This window comes from Dasypus novemcinctus, chromosome 21 (genome assembly GCF_030445035.2).
Source record: "Dasypus novemcinctus isolate mDasNov1 chromosome 21, mDasNov1.1.hap2, whole genome shotgun sequence".
In the NCBI taxonomy this organism is placed as follows: Eukaryota; Metazoa; Chordata; class Mammalia; order Cingulata; family Dasypodidae; genus Dasypus; species Dasypus novemcinctus.
In genome coordinates this window covers 59238480-59247102 of record NC_080693.1, presented here as the reverse complement: position 1 = coordinate 59247102, position 8623 = coordinate 59238480, and positions in this window count along the sequence as shown.

Sequence of the window (8623 nt, the reverse complement as noted above, 5' to 3'; positions counted from 1 at the left end):
AGAAACACCAACAAAATTTACAATCCATACCAAGAAACAGGAAGAGATGGCCCAGTTAAAGGAACAAGATAAGCCTCCAGATGACATGAAGGAGTTGAGACAACCAATCTTAGATGTTCGAACAAATCTCCTTAATAAATTCAATGAGGGAAACGGACTTGGCCCAGTGGTTAGGGCGTCCGTCTACCACATTGGAGGTCTGCGGTTCAAACCCTGGGCCTCCTTGACCCGTGTGGAGCTGGCCCATGTGCAGTGCTGATGCGCGCAAGGAGTGCCCTGCCATGCAAGGGTGTCCCCCGCGTAGGGGAGCCTCACGCGCAAGGAGTGCACTCTGTAAGGAGAGCCGCCCAGCGCGAAAGAAAGTGCAGCCTGCCCAGGAATGGCGCCACCCACACTTCCCGTGCCACTGACGACAACAGAAGTGGACAAAGAAACAAGACTCAGCAAATGGACACAGAGAACAGACAACCAGGGGAGGGGGGAATTAAATAAATAAATCTTTAAAAAAAATAATAAATTCAATGAGATGGCTAAAGAGATTAAGGATATTAAGAAGACATTGGATGAGCAAAAAGAAAAATTTGAAAGCATACATAAAAAAATAGCAGACCTTATGGGAATAAAAGGTGCAATAAATGAAGTTAAAAATACACCGGAGGCATATAACAGCAGATTTGAGGAAGCAGAAAAAAGGACCAGCAAGCTTGAAGACAAGGCCTCTGAAAGTGAACATACAAAAGAACATGAAGAAAAGAATGGAAAAAATTGAACAGGGTCTCAGGGAACTAAATGACAGTAAGAGCTGTGCAAATAAACGTGTCATGAGTGTCCCAAAAGGAGAAGAGAGGAGAAAAGGAGCTGAAGGAATATTTGAAGAAATAATGGTGGAAAATTTCCCAACGCTATTGAAGGACATAGATATCCATGTTCAAGAAGCACAATGTACTCCTATCTGAATAAATCCAAATAGACCAACTTTGAGACACATACTAATCAGAATGCCAAATGCCAAAGACAAAAAGAGGATTCTGACAGCAGCAAGAGAAAAGCAATGCATAATATATAAGGGATACCCAATAAGAGTAAGTGCTGATTTCTCATCAGAAACCATGGAGGCAAGAAGGCAGTGGTATGATATATTTAAGATACTGCAGGAGACAAACTGCCAGCCAAGAATTTTATACCCAGCAAGATTATCTTTTAAAAATGAGGTTGAGATTAGAATATCCACAGATAAACAGAAACTGAGAGAGTTTATAACAAAAAGACCAGTTTTGCAGGAAATACTAAAGGGAGCATTATAGCCTGAAAAGAAAAGACAGGAGAGAGAGGTCTGGAAGAGAGTCTAGAAATGACAACTGTATCAGTAAGAGTAACTAAAAGTGTCAAAAATAAAATGACAGATAAAATGCAAAGATCAAAATGGATGAAATAAGAGCTGCCTTTAGAGTAATAATATTGAATGTTAATGGATTAAACTCCCCAATCAAAAGACACAGACTGGCAGAATGGATAAGAAAATATACGCCATCTATATGTTGTCTGCAAGAGACTCACCTTAGATCCAAGGATTCCAATAAATTGAGAGTGAAAGGTTGGAAAAAGATATTCCATGCATGCAATAACCAAAAAAAAAAAAGCTGGGGTAGCTATACCTACATCAGAAGATATGGACTATAAAGCAAAACTTGTTAGAGACAAGGAAGGACATTACATATTAATAAAAGGGGTGATTCACCAGGAAGAAATAACAATCATAAATAGCACCTAACCAGGATGCCCCAAGATACACGAAATAAACACTGACAAAACAACGGGAGAAATAGATATCTCTACAATAATAGTTGGAGACTTCAATACACCACTCTCAGCACTGGATAGAACAGTTGGGCAGAAGATAAATAAAGAAACCGAGACTTTGAATAATGTGATGAATGGACTAAACCTAAATGACATAAACAGGACATTGCACCCCAAAACAGTAGGATATACATTCTTTTCAAGTGCTCATGGATCTTTTTCCAGGATAGACCGTATGTTGGGTCACAAAGCAGATCTCAATAAATTCAACAAAACTGAAATTATACAAAGCACTTCTCTGATCATAATGGAATAAAGTTGGAAATCAACAAGTGGCAAAAAAGGGAAAATTCACAAATATATGGAGATTAAACAACACTCTCTTAAATAATCAGTGGGGCGGCGGACTTGGCCCAGTGGTGAGGGCGTCCGTCTACTACATGGGAGGTCCGTGGTTCAAACCCCGGGCCTCCTTGACCCATGTGGAGCTGGCCCACACACAGTGCTGGCACGCGCAAGGAGTGCTGTGCCACGCACGGGTGTCCCCCGTGTAGGGGAGCCCCACGCACAAGGAGTGCGCCCCGAAAGGAGAGTCGCCCAGCATGAAAGAAAGTGCAGCCTGCCTAAGAATGGTGTTGCCCACACGGAGAGCTGACACAACAAGATGATGCAACAAAAAGAAACACAGATTCCCGTGCTGCTGACAATAACAGAAGCGGACAAAGAAGATGCAGCAAATAGACACAGAGAACAGACAACTGGGGTGGGCGGGGGGAAGGGGAGAGAAATAAATAAATAAATCTTAAAAAAAATAATCAGTGGGTCAAAGAAGAAATTTCAAGAGAAATCAGTAAATATCTAGAGATGAATGACAATGAGAATACAGCATAACAGAACCTATGGGATGCTGCGAAGACAGTGTTGAGAGGAAAATGTATAGTCCTCAATGCTTACATTAAAAAAGAAGAAAGAGCTAAAATCAATAACCTAACTACACAGCTGGAGGAACTAGAAAAGGAATAGCAAACTAATCCCAAAGCAAGTAGAAGGAATGAAATAACAAAGATCATAGCAGAAATAAATGAAATTGAGACCAAAGGAACAATAGAGAGAATTAACAAAACCAAAAGTTGGTTCTTCGAGAAGATTAACAAAATCAACAAACCCTTAGCTAGACTGATTAAGAAAAAAAAGAGAGAAGATGCAAATAAATGAAATAAAAAATGAAAAGGGGAACATTACTACTGACCCCACAGAAATAAGAGATCATAAGAGGATACTATGAACAACTTTATGCTAAAAATCAAGACAATGTAGATGAAATGGAAAAATTCCTAGGAATGTACAAACAACCTATGCTGACACTAGAAGAAATAGAAGACCTCAACAAACCAATCAGAAGTAAGGAAATTGAAACAGTCATCAAAGAGCTCCCCAAAATGAAAAGCCCAGGAACAGATGGTTTCACAGGTGAGTTCTACTAAGCATTCAAAGAACATTTAATACTAATCTTACTCAAGCTCTTCCAAAAAATTGAACAAGAAGGAATGCTACCAAACTCATTTTATGAAGCCAATATCACCCTAATACCAAAGCCAAATAAAGATATTACAAAAAAAGAAAATTACAGACCCATTTCAGTAAAATACTGGTTAATCAAATCCAACAGCACATTAAAAGAATTATCCATCGTGACTAAGTAGGTTTTATACCAGGCATGCAAGGCTGGTTCAACACAAGAAAATCAATCATCATAATACACCATTAATAAGTCAAAGAAGAAAAATCACATGATCTTATCAATTGACGCAGAAAAGGCATTGACCAAACACAGCATCCTTTCTTGATAAAAATACCACAAAAAAAATAGGAATTGAAGGAAACTTTCTCAACATGATAAAGGCCATGTATGAAAAACCTGCAGTTAACATTGTACTCAATGGTGAAAGATTGAAACCTTTCCCATTAAGATAAGGGACAAGACAAGGATGCCCACTTTCACTGCTGTTGTTCAATATTGTGCTAGAGGTTCTAGCTAGAGCAATTAGGCAAGGAAAAGAAATAAAAGGCATCCAAACTGGAAAGAAAGAACTAAAACTTTCACTATTTGCAGATGATATAATTATATATCTAGAAAGTCCTGAAAAATCTACAACAAAACTGCTAGAGCTAATAAATGATTTCAGTAGCGTGTCAGGATACAAGGTCAATATGCAAAAATCAGTGGTGTTTCTATACACTAATAATGAGCAATCTGAGGAGGAAGTCAGGAAAAAATTCCATTTATAATAGCAACTAAAAGAATCAAATATTTAGGAATAAACTTAAACAAGGATGCAAAGCACTTGTATTCAGAAAACTATAATGCATTGCTGAAAGGAATAAAAAAAAAAAGACCTAAATAATTGGAAGAACATTCCATGCTCATGAATTGGAAGACTAAATATCATTAAGATGTCAATTCTACCCAAATTGATATATAGTCAATGCAATCCCAATAAAAATTCCAACAGCATTTTTTAAGCAAATGGAAAATGCAATTATCAAATTTATCTGGAAGGGTAAGAGGCCCCAAATAGCGAGAAACATCTTAAAAAGGAAAAGTGAAGTTGGAGGACTTTCACTTCCAGATTTTAAACCATATTACCTGGCTACAGGGTAAAAACAGCATGGTATTGGCATAAGGATAGACACATAGACCGTGGAACTGAACTGATGGTACAGAAACAGACCCTCACATCTATGGCCAAGTGATTTTTGACAAGTCCATCAAGGCCACCCAGTTGTGGCAGAACTGTATTCAACAAATGCTGTTGGGAGAACTGGCTATCCATAGCCAAAAGAAAGAATGAAGACCCCTATCTCACACTGAATACAAAAATTAACTAAAAATGAATCAAAGACATAAATATAAAAGTAAGTACAATAAAGCTCCTAGAAGAAAATGTAGGGAAATACCTTCAAGACCTGGTCGTAGGTGAAGGATTCTTAAACCTTATACCAAAAGCACGAGCAATGAAAGAAAACATGTATAAATGGGACCTGCTCAAACTTAAACACTTCTGTGATCCAAAGGACTTCATCAAGCAGGTGAAAAGGCAACCCAGTCAATGGGAAAAAAAATTTGGAAACCACTTATCCAATAAGGGTTTGATTTCCATGCTATATAAAGAGATCATGCAACTCAACAATAAAAGAGCAAGCAATCCAATAAAAAAATGGGCAAAGATTTAAATAGACATGTCTCCAAAAAGGAAATGCAAATGACCAAAAAGCACATGAAAAAAATGTTCCATATCATTAGTTATTAAGGAAATGTAAATTAAAACAACAATGAGATATCATCTAACACCTCATAAAATGGCCATTATTAAAAAAACAGACAACAGTAAGTGCTGGAGAGAATGTGGAGAAATAGGAATACTCCTTCACTGTCGATGGTAATTTAAAATGGTGCGGCCTCTGTGGAAGACAATTTGGCAGTTCCTCAGGAAACTAAACATAGAATTGCCATATGATCCAGCAATTCCTCTACTAGGAACACATCCAGAAGAACTAAAAACTACGGCATGAACAGATATCTGCACACCGATGTTCACAGTGGCGTTGTTCGCAATTGCCAAAAGATGGAAAGAACCCAAGTGTCTATCCACCAATGAATGGATAAACAAAATGTGGTATATACATATGATGAAATACTATGCTGCAGTAAGAAGAAATGAAATTGGGACATATGTGACAACATGGCTGAGTCTTGAAGACATTAAACTAAGTGAAGTAAACCAGACACAAAAGGACAAATATTGCATGGTCTCATTAATATGAACTAAATATGAATAATAAACACATGAAATTAAAACCTAGAGTATAGGTTATTAGGAGATAAGAGGGTTGAGAAGAACTACTAATGCTTAATGTATGTAGAAATTTTAATTAACTTGACTGTAAAAGTGTGGAAATAGGTAGAGTTGATGGTATCACATTATCAAGAGTAGCAACTGGTTTATAAATGAGATAGTGGTTGAAAAAGGAGTCTGGGGAAGTAAATGTCAATAAAAAGAGAGCTAAAGAATAATCTAAGGACTGAATGACATAGTGAACTCAGAGGTGGATGAGGATAGTGGTTAAAGGTACAACTGTAAGAGAGTCCTGTGAGCTACAGCAGATGCACATCACTATTGCAGGGTGATGGGAATATGGAGAAATATGGGAAAACTACAATTGGTGTGACCTATGTACTGTGGTTAACAGCAATACTGTAATGTTCTTGCATCAGTGGAGAGCTCTACTGTGTTGATAATGGAGGTGTATGGAAAAAGTGTCCTAAATGTATGCTTTGGTCCATGATTAGTGGTAATAGTCTGATGATATTATCTCATAATCTGTAACAAATGTTCCACCATGGTGTGGTGTCATATGGGAAATCTATACATCTGTATGATTGTTTTGCAAGTTTATAACATCTGTAACAAAAATATATTAAAAAAAATAGTAAGCTGGGGGAAAAATACACCAAATGTAAGATAAGGACTATAGTTGGTAGTAATATTTTGACGATGCTCTTGCATAGTTTGTAACAAATGTTTCACAACAGTGCAAACTGTTGGTGGGAGGGTGATGTATGAGACCCCTGCGTGATGTTATGTATTTTTATTTTGTAAGTTCACAATCTTTACTATACACTTACTGTTTACGTATGTTCATGTATGAATGATATACTTCAATAAAAATATTTTTAAAAAATAAGAGGGAAGTATAACTGCTGACTAAAGCAGATTTATTGTTATGGTAGTTGTTGTCTTGTGTTAACTGAGTAACATGTAACAATGATATAAAAATAAATTTTAAAAACTAAGAAGAAATGACACAGTGAAGCACACACACACAAATGTTACCACAGTACCACGTCCTGCCTTAACTTTTATAGTTCCTTAATGCCGTCAAATATCCAGTCTGTAGTTGAATTTCCTTGATAATTCAATAAAATCTTTTTTTTTCAAAGTTGGTTTGTTCAAATCAGGATTCAAATAAGACATTTGGTTGATATATTTTTAAAATTTTTGTCTATGAGTTTCTTTTTTTCTTCCAATTTCTTTTTTAAGGGCATTGGGTATATGACCTAATTTCCCTCATTCTGGGTTTTGCTAACTGCATCCCTGGGGAATGCTCATGCTATTTTGTATCCCGATCTTTTCCTATAACCTAGCAAGCATTTTCCCATATTGCTATATAGCTTTTTTTTTTTAAGATTTATTTTTAATTTATTTCTCTCCCCTTCATACCCCACCCTCCTGTTGTCTGCTCTCTGCGTCCATTTGCTGTGTGTTTTTCTGTGTCCACTTGCATTCTTGTCAGCGGCACCAGGAATCTGTGTCTCTTTTTGTTGCATCATCTTTTTTTTTTTTTTTAATATTTATTTATTATTATTTTTTTAAATTGTTGCATCATCTTGCTGCATCAACTCTCCATGTGTGAGGCACCACTCCTGGGCAGGCTGCACTTTTTTTTTTCACGCAGGGCAGCTCTCTTTGCAGGGGCACACTCCTTGCGTGTGGGGCTTCCCTATGTGGGGGACACCCCAGCGTGTCATGGCACTCCTCCTTGCATGCATCAGCACTGCATGTGGGCCAGCTCATCACACAGGTCAGGAGGCCCTGGGTTTGAACCCTGGACCTCCCATGTGGTAGGTGGACGCTCTATCAGTTGAGCCAAATCCGCTTCCTGCTACATAGCTTTCACAGCCATTTCTTAAATGCTTCATACCATGCCATCCAGTGGTATCATAATTTTTTTCTTGGGCTTTTGGTCTTCCACTAATAGAAATAATGCTGGAATGATCATCTTCACACATTGCAGCTTTTCCTGTACAGGGATGACTTTCATAGAATGTGCCACCAGAAGTGTAACCACATGATTGCCCCCTTTGCCTCTTGCCTCTTGCCAATTGCTTGTCCAAGGGATTACATGTCCCTGGTCACCTCCTGAAAGTCCTGTCACACACTTTGAACAGTGCCCAGGGCTATTCAGGGCTGAAGGATATTTAGTGAAGTCGAGATAAATATGAGGGCAGAGAACTAGAGAAGGAGAAATATGATAACAGGGACTCAGGCTAAGTAAAGCAGACAGGGATTCACAGTTTACCAAGGCATGTCTAATAATCTTTCCATTAGACTTTGCATTACTCAGAATCTTATCTAAGACATGAAACCAGTCTGGGTCATTAAACACAGCCAGGGATGTGAGGAAAGTGGCTAGGATCAAGAGAGTTCAAGCAACTAGACGGAGGATGGATGAATCTCAGTAAGTTAAAGGAGTCAGGTGGGCTCCTTTAGAAAAAAATAAAAAAGAGAAACTCCCCCTGCTCCCCCCCCACCCCCAATGCTGGAGAGGTTTATGGGTTTCTGTGAAAAGGACAACAGTTAGTCGTTCATGCTTCTGGCTGCAGAAGGTTGAGTCCAAGGACAGGAGCCTCCATGAAGCAGAAAAAACTTCAGTAGGACACAAATATTTTCTAGATCTTGAGATAGACGCTCTTGGGCCACTGGCCCTGGAAATATTGGGGAGAAATGCCTCTTCTCTTGCTCTGAATGGTTCAGATGCACACTTGCCTGGTGCCCACTAAGTACCTCTGGGGGTCCCACTCCAGCTTTGTGACAACTGTTTCCTAGCAGCTCCCTGGGAGGGAATGGGGAGGTGGGATGAGGAAAGTGCTCTTCAAGGTCCCTGGGCCTGTGCTTTCCTTCCCTCACACTCATTTTAGGGTGTATTTGCAGTCAGTCAGATTGGCATATCCTGATGTCTGCCACATATACAGCAGACTTAA